General features: G+C 44.5%; 1 pseudogene; it reads right to left on the bottom strand.

Annotated features, from left to right (window-relative positions):
• Positions 1–3,048: 3,048 nt before the first annotated feature.
• Positions 3,049–3,164, bottom strand: LOC149457540 (U2 spliceosomal RNA; annotated as a pseudogene).
• Positions 3,165–9,696: the final 6,532 nt, after the last annotated feature.

Below are 9,696 nucleotides of genomic sequence, written 5' to 3'. Positions count from 1 at the left end.
TATATCTGGTCTCCCCGGACCCCGCATTCACTATATCTGATCTCCCTGGACCCTGCAGTCACTATATCCGCTCTCCCCGGACCCTGCATTCACTATATCTGGTCTCCCACAGTACACAGAACATGGAAATGCAATTATTTTAGTAAATATAAACTGCTAAATACCTTTTCTCATTAGCAGTATATAGCAGTCTTGTGACTTCCATCAGTGTCCAGCAGAGTAATGGTTAAAGCTTGTTGTTGGAGTTTTCATTTTCCCCTGATTGTCCTATGAGGCTGCATAACCCCTGACCCTCTGTCTGGACAGTGCTGATTGGCCCTGTGCTGATCACATTCACTCTCCCAAGAAAAAAAAAAACTCTCTAGAAATACACACAAAACTGAGCATGTGCTTGTACCCAAGGCTCTGTTCTATCAGCCGATGGATTGGGGACTGTGGAAGAAGGGGAGGTGCAGAGAAGACAGGATCAAACAGCCTCTTTACACAATGCAGAGAATTAATCCCTTAGGTTCCACAGTGAGTATAACAAGCATGCTTTACTGCATCTACAGACTGATTGTACTGTTGTGGGTTTAGTAACACTTTGAATATCGAATGTAAGAGGTGCTGTTTGAAATGGTTAACCCTTGCACCACGACAAATCCTATTACCAGAGTATAAAGGGTGTGCTGCTGTCAAACAAGCCAACCCGCTTTGCTGAAAAAATGTCTGCCATTTACAGGGCTCAATAGCTCAAGTGGAAATGTACCCACAACTGATGAATCAGAGCGGCGACTCCTCCGCTATATGCAGCTGGCCGAGTTCAATAGGGGGAAGTGAAGGGGACAGTAGAAGAAGGGGAGGATCAGAGAAGACAGGATCAAACAGCCTTTTTACACAATGCGGAGGATTAACCCCTTAGGTTCTGTAGTGAGTATAACAAGCATGCTTTACTGCATATACAGACTGATTGTACTGTTGTGGGTTTAGTAACATTTTAAATTGTTGGCATGTTGGCGTAATATCCTCCTTCTAAACTTTATTTATTACAAGTCATTAAATAGCACCAACAGTTTATTCTCTGTACATAAACATCAGTCCCTGCCCTCCATAGGTAGCGTCCCTCTCTCACATAAACTGGAAGCAATTCCGAAAAGCAGCTAATTAATGTACCAACATGTCTTTGGAGTGTGGGAAGAAACCCAGGCAAGCAGAGGGAGAATATGCAAACTCCATGCAGATAGTGCTCCAACCAGGATTCAATAGTATCCTCATTCAAACCCTGCAGGGACAAGTGCTAACAGCGAAACCACCATTCTTCCCTAACATATCAGTGAACTGTTGAAGAGGATAAAACCCTGAAGGCACCTTTATGGATCTGTGGCGGCACTATCCAACTGTTCAGACCTTCCAGACTTCAGTCCAACTTTACATTGAACAAATCAGTGGGAATAATATTCCTCTCAATCCCTGGAAGTGTCGCTTCCACATGATAAAGGAAAGCTAATAACAGAAAATTTGAAAATTTTAAAAGTGACATTCACTAAATACACTAAAATCACATAGTATAACATTCCTGTATCAAACCATTTCACATACATTTTGTCCCGAGTGCTTTGTCCGGCGCCCTGCCTGCATTTTTACTGTTCTTTCTGCCTGGAAACTGAGAAACGTCCATGGCGTCCAAAAAGCGTCCCTTTAGGTCAAAAGCGGTTTTAGACCGGCTAGAGAACAGCGATAGTAAATCAGAACCACTTGCAGAATTGAGGGATAATGATTCGTGGGGGAAATTCCTCATCAGACACTGAAAACGATTCTGTGACTTTGTTCAGCGATGGGCGAACTTGGCGCTATATTTCACATTTCAGTGTTTTTGGTTTAATTATATTATTGAATTAAATGTATTATTATTATATTATTATTTTTTATGATTATTTATTAAATTATAATTTATGGTTTCGTGTTTCAAATTGCAACATACCCGGGATCAGGGGCGGACTGACAACTCATGGGGCCCCCGGGCAATGGGGGATCATGGGGCCCCTGTGCCCTTGCCCAAACTCAAAAAAGCCTATGAAAAAGATACCAGGGCCATCAAATGTGACATATTTACGGGATGGTAGCGATCACTCATTGTGCTCATTCAGGAAAGGAAGGGACAGGTAAATGTGACATATGTAGTGGACCCTTCCCTTACCCTCTAACCTGAAGGATCCTATTATTTTTTTTTTTTTTTTTTAAGTCCGCAAACGTGCAAACTACAACGAAAAACCCATAAGTGATCACAAAAAAAGTGCAAGTGCGAACACCACACGAAAAAGTGCACTTAGGGGTGTGCTTGTCCCACCCCCGAAGGGGTTGGACCGTTACCCTAATCAACCGGGGCACGAAGCTCCTAACAGGGACAAGGTTCCCATTTGGTCCTCCTGGCCAAAAGGCCTGGTGGACCACCATTCCTTATGCCCAGCCGAAGCCGGACATCCAGTACTAGGTCAGGGGGTTCTCCCGGAGAGAAAACCCCCTAGGGATCAGAGGAGGAAGGAACCAAAAGGCCACACATCCTCCCCCTAGACTTCAGGGTAGGCCCGAGGACCCACACCCTCCATCCGTGAAAAACACACACATAAGTAACAGCAAAAGTGACAAACGTGGCAGGTGAATAAATTAAATAAATAGAAAATAAAAAAATGGTCGTGCCAAATTGTGCACAGACCAGGCCCTGAGGCCCGTAGCAAAAATTGCCCCGGACTTAGCCAAAAGGCCTGGTCCTTAGGGCGCTGTGCAAAAAGAGTGTAAAAACAGTGACCATGTGCCATCTTCACACTGTGGGGTCCCACACCCAGGTGTTACTAGTGGCACCCCTGAGAGCGTCTACTCAGGGGGCACTGAGTTTGTGGACTTTCTGCCTCCTCAGCCCCTGGCCAGACCGAGGTAGATCCGTCCAAATCAGGAGGTACTGGGTCTTTCCAGCTTTCCCAGAGGAATTACTCCCAAGGCCCCAGAACGAATCATGGCGCTCCCTGGTTTCTGTCCCTCCGGTACTAGCCTTCCGGACCCCCATCATACCAGTGAGGGTACTATACAACAGCCATCCCCGCAAAGCTAGAATGGCCGGGAGCACCCCCACTGGACACTGATAAGAACAGATACTACACTTGATCTTAGCCAAAAGGCCGAGAAGCGATCCTATTGTGCACTTGCAGCTGCGGGTGGAAAGAAGAGGAGGGAAGCCGGAAACACTGTGGGTTGGGCACACGGGGGCAGCATGGGGAAACATATGGTGCACAGGGGGTGACCGGTGTGGTGGGGGACACTTACTGGAACTGATCCCCCATATGGCCACCTCTGCAGCAGCTGAAAAATGGCAGGAGGGAGAGGAGATGCCAGCTTTCAGCTGCAGCAGAAAGCCATACAGGGGATCGATTCCAGTAAATGTCCCTCCGCACCAGGATGATCACCCTCCCTGCCCACAACTTATTCACCCAGCTGCCTGGGCCCTTCTGCTGGCCTGGACCCCGTACAGGAGAACCAGCGGTACCCCCTTATCCATGGCCCTGGCTATACAGAGTCGTACCTGTGTTTAGGGTCGTATGTGTATATGCCCAGAACAAAGGATACACAACGAACCAGAATTCATCTCCTGCCAATTTCACATCATGAAAGCCTATAAGTCTCCATAAGTACATTCCTGACATGTCACAATATACAAAAACAGCATAATGTTTCAAAAAGTCTACAATTTATTATTTTAACGCCATCCTTGATCTCTAGTCCAGTGACTTTAGCCAGGCTGAGAGGATGCCATCAGTCTGCTGCAGGCAGGAGGAAGCATTTCCTCAGTCTCCTCTCCCCCAGTGACCTAACTGCTACACAGTAACTTTGTAGCCAGTCACACAGTGGGAGGCTGCAGTAGGGGACTGATCTGTGTTAGACGTTTGTGAACACAGCCGGAATCTGCACAGACACCAAGTTTAACTTGGGTACAGGGGCGGACTGACAACTCATGGGGCCCCCGGGCAATAGGGGATCATGGGGCCCCTGTGTCCTTGCCCAAACTCAAAAAAGCCTATGAAAAAGGTACCAGGGGCATCTCATGGGGCCCCTTACTGACCCCGGGCCCTCGGGCAGTGCCCGAACTTCCAAATGGTCAGTCTGCCACTGTTGCCAACATTAAAGAAGTACAGCCAGAGCTCTTTTGGTTGTACTTCTGTGGATCATTGGAGTGCAGTGCGTTCTGCACTCCTGTGACCAGTGGTGTACAGTGGAGGAAATAAGTATTTGATCCCCTGCTGATTTTTGAATATTTGCCCCTCACAAAGAAATGATCAGTCTAAAAATCGAATGTTCGGTGTATTGTAACACTGAGAGACAGAATAGCAACAACAAATTCAGCAGAAATGCGTCTAACAAATGATGACTGATTTGCATGTTCATGAGGGAAATAAGTATTTGATCCCCTATTATTCAGCAGGATTTCTGGCTACCAGGTGTCTTTCATACAGGTAACAAGCTGAGAAGCAGTCTCTTAAAGGGAGTGCTTCTAATCTCATTTTGTTACCTGTATAAAAGGCACCTGTCCACAGGAGCAATCAAACAATCAGATTCCAAACTCTCCACCATGACAAAGACCAAAGAGCTGTCCAAGGATGTCAGGGACAAGATTGTAGACCTACACAAGGCTGGACTGGGCTACCAAACTATGGCCAAGCAGCTTGGTGAGAAGGTGACAACAGTTGGTGCAATCATTTCAGATCCCACCTGGTCCCCATGCCGCATATGTCCCTTCTTCCTGGGGGGTGCTGCCCCACTGGAAAATGCTGCCCTAAGCAAACGCCTTGTGTTAAATATGCCCCTGCCTGTGACCTGTTTTCAGTTGACGTCCGCTGTCGGCTGACGTCGCTCAGTTGGTCCAGGCTGGGGAAAGATCCCAACTTTAACCCCTTGGTGCCGGCGTCTCCCGGACATTTAAGGGTTTCAGAAGCCGGGAGGAGGGGCAGGGTTTTAGGGTCATGTGATTTGCTGTCACAGTGGTCACATGATCGGGAAAGGTCCCTATCGCAAGAAGAGGGTGCGCGCTCTCAGCCCATATGTTTTTTTTTTATAGGACACAAATGTCCAGCCACTCGGCGTCTAGGCTCAGATGCCGGGAGGCCGCACATTTGCATTCGGCGGGCGCCAAAAGGTGAAAGTCGGGATCCACCCCAGAGTTTGGAGCGGCACCTGGCTCAGCCTCTCTCGAGCCGTTGAGAGCCTGAGCCAGCCACTCCCTCCCCTCCACAGCCCAGCACTCCAGTGACTGACAGTCATTGCTCTCTGCTCAGAGTGGCTGGGAGAACTCAGCAATTAGTGGTCATATGATCGTTAAGTTCTGACACTTAGAACCAACCAGGGGCAGACTGACCATTCAGTAGGGGTTCAGTAGGGGGCCCCATAAGATGCCCCTGGTTCCTTTCATAGGCTTTTTTGGGTGTGGTTTGAGTGTGGGCGAGGACACAGGGGCCCCATGATCCTCTATTGCCAGGGGGGACCCATGCGTTGTCGGTCCTCCCCTGGAGCCAACGGGGGACAGATACAGCATCCACCTAGGTAAGTATAACTGGGGGAAAAAATAATAATCCATACATTTCTTTAAAAGAACAAGTCCAGATGAATGTGACTAACGACCTGGATAAATGAGGTCAAGGACATGGATAAATGGAGTGGGGAAAGGACACCTACCACACCAAGTATTAAGACGCTTGTCTAGCAATAGTTGGTCACATTCAACTGGACCTATTCTGCAATGTCACAACCAGATTCACCCCCACCCCCACCCCAAAAAAAGGTGCCATATGTGGCAGCGGAGGGGGAAGGAGGCAGATAGGCGGAGCTTCCACGTTTGGGTGGAATTCTGCTCTAATATAACATATGGCCTCAGTGGCCAATTAGTGTTCTCTCATTGGATGGGGGAATGAAGGTTGGACAGGGCTAAGCTTTGAAATCAAGGATGTTCAGCTCTTTCTGACAAAGTAAACCGGTTTCAGAGGGGCACACAAAGAAGGGTTTTCTGGGTAACAAAAGCAATATTTATTTATTTCAGGTACTTATATAGCGCTGTCAATTTACGCAGCGCTTTACATATATATTGTACATTCACATCAGTCCCTAACCCTCAAGGGGTGTACAATCTAAGGTCCCTAACCCTCAAGGGGTGTACAATCTAAGGTCCCTAACCCTCAAGGGGTGTGCAATCTAAGGTCCCTAACCCTCAGGGGGTGTACAATCTAAGGTCCCTAACTCACATTCATACATACACATACTAGGGCCAATTTAGACAGGAGCCAATTCACCTACCAGCATGTCTTTGGAGTGTGGGAGGAAACCAGAGTACCCAGAGGAGACCCACACAAGCACAGGGAGAACATGCAAACTCCATGCAGGAGGCACCATGATCGAGAATCAAACCCATGACCCATTTACTGCAAGGCAGATGTGCTAACCAATAAGCCACTGTGCCGCCCAATAGATGCCACATTGTGTTGCCTGCTCTTAGACAAAGCATTTTGAAAGTTTAACATGCCAGGTAGCTTTGCTTTAAAGGTATGTTCTCATCAAACATGAATGCTTTTCTTCCCACAGAGTTCAAATAGAACTGAGGGTAAGCTTTTTATTTTGGATACAGTATGGAAGGGTTATAACCTTTGTCAGGTTTTTTGCCATCTGTGTCCTGTTGGAGATACAGTATTTCCCTTCACTTGCTGTTCCATATCCAAAACAGAAAGTGAGAGGAAAATAGAGGGTATCCCGGGTTGCCACCAGAACTAGTGTTTCCATTGGAAGGTTTCTCTTCGGTTACTGTTCTAGAGACAATCCGAAATTTAGGATTTTCTTTCACTGTTGGTGATAAACAGGATAAACAGAGAAAGTGGATCTCCCTAAGGTGGGCACTGACAGCAATAAAAGCCTGACAGGTGTTATAATCCCTCTCCACTCTATCTAAAACTACAAAACAGTTTAGCTTTTCGTTATACTTGAAAAAACGTAGCTTCTAAGTGGATCTAAAGATAAGAGATTGAAGAGCCACACCACAAGTTTATAGCCCAAGTATAAATTTACTTCAATAGAGCCAACACAACCCATGGAAGAAAAATATATTTGAAATGCTTTTTGAGATCTTTTAGTTTGCTTCACTTTGTCAGGCAGCTTCTATTTAAGTGATTTCTTGATTCAACAGGTCTGGCAGTAATTAGGCCTGGACGTGGCAAGTGAAATTTAACTCAGCTTTCCAGAAACGTGGCTAATTACAGTTCTTTTATGATTTCCCATATGGAAGAAAAATATATCTGAAATATATTTCAAAAATATTCTTCCCATATATATTGACATATATTTGAAATGCTACAATTGTGGCCATATTCAATATATTTCAAAATATATTTCAATAAATAAATAAATATATATATATATATATATATATATATACATAATGCATTTTTTTTACAAAATATATGAAAAATATTTTTCAAAATACATTTCAAATATACTGTATGCCTTTAAAAATACATTTTTGGAATGTATTTATAAATATATGTAAAAATACATGTTAAAGTGACTTTTTTATATGTTAAAAAAAATCTGAAGAATATATTTAAAATATATATATATTTAAAAATCTATTTTTTTTAAATATATCCTTCAGATTTTTTTAACATATAAAAAAGTCATTTTAACATGTATTTTTACATATATTTGGAAATGCATTCCAAAAATGTAGAGTTGTATTGTTAAAGACGTACGGTATATTTGAAATGAATTTAAAAAAGAAAAATCTATCTATCTATCTATCTATCTATCTATCTATCTATCTATCTATCTATATATATATATATATATATATAGATAGATATAGATATTTATTGAAATATATTTTGAAATATATTAAATATGGCCAAAATTGTAGCATTTCAATCATATGTCAATATATTTGGGAAGGATATTTTTAAAATACATTTCAAATATATTTTTCTTCCATGTGGGAAGGGCCAGAGATTGCCCTCTTCATCCGGTCTTGAAGATGAGGAACAATGTATAAAGATGGGACTGGATGGAGAAGGCAATGTATGTGGTACTTTGACCAACTGAATTGGGAAGTACGGTGTTCTGCTCCAACCAGCTGCTGAGGAACGATGTTGTTCCTCACCTTCAAGCCCTGAAGAAGGGGTGATCTCTAGCTCCCGAAATGTGTTGGCTCTATGTGATCTTACATTAGAAATTAGTTTGTATCTGAAATGTTTACTTGTGCCGTGTCACTTCAATCTCAGATCCTTTTTAGATTACAAAAGAAATGAGGGATATCCTTCCGGCTGTAGACAATGCCAGCCAAGAATCCAGAAATCTTTTTCAAACACAACTGCAATGCTCTTGGGGGTAAATACAAATAAGATGGCCCCAGGGTTCCAGCTCTGCTCATCCATTCCTTCAAGTTTCTATTTTTATGGCCACTCTTCCGTGCCTATTATTGATTGCTTTCTTGTCTATAATGGGCAACTGTGAAAATTCAGGCAGTGTGTTCATTGGTTCCAGCTCCACCCCTTTCTCTTATAGAAGGGGTCTCCAAACTATGGCCCAGGGGCCACATCCGCCTGCTATGAGATTTTATCCAGCCCATGGCATAGACTGAGAATTCAGATCAGTTGGTCTCCTCTTCTGATGGGGACCCTGTTATAAGGGGGACTCTGATGGGGACCCTAATCTATGGGTGAACTCTGCTATAGAGCCTGATAAAACTGGGGGATTCTGATGGGGACCCTAATGTAAGGGGGGGCTCTGATGGAAATCCTGGTGTAAGGGGAGACTCCGATGGGGCCCCTGATCTATGGGTGAATTCTGATAAGGATCTCAATGTAAGGGGGGACTCTGATGGGGACCCTGATGTAAGGGTGGACTCTGATGGGAACCCTGATGTAAAGGGAGACTCTGATGGGGACCCTGATGTAAGTGAGGACTCTAATGGGAACCCTGATGTAAGGGGAGACTCTGATGGGGACCCTGATGTAAGAGGGGGCTCTGATGAGGACCCTGATGTAAGAGGAAGCTCTGATGGGGACCCTGATGTAAGGGGGAACCCTGATCTATGAGTGAACTCTGAAAAGGATCCTAATGTACGGGAGGGCTCTGATAGGAATTCTGATGTGAGGGCAGATTCTGATGGGGACCCTGATATATGGGGAGCCTGATGTATGGGGGACTCTGATAGCAATTCTGATATGAGGGCAGACTCTCATGGGGACCCTGATATATGGGGGAACTCTATGGGGAGCCTGATGTACGAGGGACTCTGATAGGAATTCTGATATGACGGCAGACTCTGATGAGGACCATGATGTTTTGGAGAACTCTAATATTGGTTCTGATGTAAGGGGGGACTCTGATGGGGACCATGATTTATGGGGAAACTCTGATAGGGATCCTTATACTGTATAAGGGGTGATCTGAAGTGATAGGAGGGGGTCCTGATGTGGAACTCATTTGTGAAATTAAGGCTTCTGATGTGAAGGGGGACTTCTGTTGTGATGGGGAGGCTTCCAATATGAAGTTATTTCTTGGAGAACGTTTATTCATTCATTTAATTTTATTAATTTATTTATACAACAATTTTTTTTTCAGCCCGCAAATATTTGTAAAATATTCCCTGCTACGGAAAATATGGCGACCCCTGTCGCCACAGTCTCACCCATA

The sequence above is a fragment of the Staurois parvus genome, unplaced genomic scaffold, assembly GCF_062004578.1.
Source record: "Staurois parvus isolate SC_StPar_1 unplaced genomic scaffold, SC_StPar_1.0 ptg000315l, whole genome shotgun sequence".
Classification (NCBI taxonomy): domain Eukaryota; kingdom Metazoa; phylum Chordata; class Amphibia; order Anura; family Ranidae; genus Staurois; species Staurois parvus.
This window is presented reverse-complemented; position numbering and strand designations above follow the sequence as displayed.